We start from the raw sequence: 2,060 nt of genomic DNA, 5'->3' as shown, positions 1-2,060 counted from the left end.
CGACCTGGTCCTGTTAGTTCGAGTTTAAAGCCTTTTTGCCTGAAATATCCAGTGGAGTCAGATCTGGTCAATGCGGAGGCCAATGAAAGTTTGCAGTGATTTCGTTCGATGGAAGTCAGGAAACCAAATAATTAATAGAAATCGCCATTTTATACATATATACTTCTCCCTGAGGACACTGAAAACACTCACTGCCTTGAGAGGCAGTGAGTTAAATAATTTTTGAGCACTTAGAGGCCCCAAAGTCAGGTGGCCAATGGCCATTTTATATTAATTAATTTCCCAGTATTCTTCTAATGCTCAACTTAGTCTTTCGCACAAAGTCTAGCGGCGTTAGGTCTGGGCGCAGAGGTGGCCGATTGAAGAAAACATGGTAAGAATGCGAAAAATGTACCAGGAGTGTTAGTTATTCATCAGACTTATGTACTGCCCAACATATGCGACTCTAAAGACGAAGTCTAATGGGATTAGATCTGGTAAAATGGGCAGTTGACTGCACCCATCTGCTTGCATCAATATGGAAATGGCAAGGAAAAAATTGGGGCTCAGATTCTTGGAAAATTGTCTGATCTCCGTGGACAGCGAGCAAATTGATCAGGTTCCTGATTGGGTTCTGGCCTTTAAACCACCCAACTTAAGCGGCTGGTTAGAGAACCATCCCAAGCAAGAGGTCGCTTCGAGCTTGCAACTGGTTTTCGTAAAGTTTGTGGGCGAAAAATCTATTTTTGATGAGGTACCCGTTTATATAGCGCAACCACATCCGGTTCGAAACAAGTAAATCGACTACGGCCTACCTTTGAGCGCGCGGATTAGGCAATCCCCAACATAAATCCAGTGTTTCTTGTAGCTCCAGGCGGACACTGTTCACTTAATAGAGAATCATAGATTTGACACACACAGTCACTGGTGAGCAATACGTTAATTGCAATCAGATCGACAATTTCCACATGAATCCTCGTCGACGTTCTTCACTGGCGCGACTACGGTACCACCGGTACCATCTGTTTTCCTACCGCAATCAACATTTACATACAATATTTCAAGATCTTCCAGCGACGGGTTCTAAACAATGGGAACCAACGGCACGACAAAGTACCCGCACCAATTTCGTGGCGTACCTCTGAGGTACTGCAAAAGACTGGCCGAAGGAGCTGGGAGCCGAATAGGCCGCACGAAGAGGGGCGCAGGTGCTCGAATCTAAATCTGACCCACACCGTCGAAATTTCAAATGAGGTACTGGGTCTCTGGTACCAACCGAGTGGGTATGCTGTCGGCTAGCGTACGGTTCTTCGGTTTCCTTCATCTAGACGCAACGCGTTTCAAGGCTGACTTTGCGCTGGTGCGTTTCGGGGGAATGACGGAACCGTTTGCCGATGGTTCATGGTTCTCATCTATCTGTCTCATGCTGTTCGGCTACGAACTTTCTGAGTCGCCGCACACTCACCAGGGCTGTAGCGCTCAGGAGAAAACTCGAAGATTCTCTCAGGCTTTCCGCCTGTGAGGTGGTGGTTCCCAGTAGGTTCCGGGTTGAAATGTCGGTGAAAAGTTTCGGAAAACTTATCTCCTCTGTCCGGCGGAATAGGGAAGGTGCCTTTACTCCTCAGCAGTTCATGTGGTGTTAGCGAGGTTTGTCTGAGACCTGGAGAAAATTGAACTAAAATTATTCATTTGCCAAATGTACAGGGTGTTGCATCGGCGCAAAGCTTTTTTTGGGTTTCTGTAGAGTTCAATTGCTTTTTGATATACAGGGTTATTTACGCTATACGGCACGGAAGTTTGCGCGGCTAAACCGTTTGATTTTTAAAAAGTATTATTTTATGAATTGTCCGACGCTTACCCAGCGCACATTTTAAAAATATTTTCGTAATGTAATTTTTAATGGAATGTCCTGTATATTATTGCATTTTTGGATTCGCTGAACAAAATAAGTGTCTGTTTTAATACGGTTTATAACACCTAAATCTAAAGGTTTTTTAAATAATACGAATTTAATCAAAATCTAATCTAATTTTCACGTGTCAAATACTTTAGAAGTATTTAAGTTATGTAAGCGTAATTTA

The 2,060-nt window shown here is 43.7% G+C and overlaps 1 protein-coding gene across 1 annotated transcript in view; it reads right to left on the bottom strand.

The window, feature by feature from the left end:
* Positions 1 to 1,598, bottom strand: part of LOC109534245 (transcriptional regulator CRZ1) — a 43,468-nt gene extending 41,870 nt beyond the window's left edge. Inside the window, exon 1 of the mRNA XM_019899841.2 lies at positions 795 to 1,598. The gene's annotated coding sequence lies outside the window, so the exon portion shown is untranslated. The remainder of the gene's footprint in view (positions 1 to 794) is intronic.
* Positions 1,599 to 2,060: the final 462 nt, after the last annotated feature.

This window comes from Dendroctonus ponderosae, unplaced genomic scaffold (assembly GCF_020466585.1).
Source record: "Dendroctonus ponderosae isolate FM_Combo_2020 unplaced genomic scaffold, Dpon_F_20191213v2 Dpon_F_20191213_11, whole genome shotgun sequence".
Lineage (NCBI taxonomy): Eukaryota > Metazoa > Arthropoda > Insecta > Coleoptera > Curculionidae > Dendroctonus > Dendroctonus ponderosae.
Note: the sequence above shows the minus strand (reverse complement) of the source record. Positions and strands in the feature narration are given on the sequence as shown.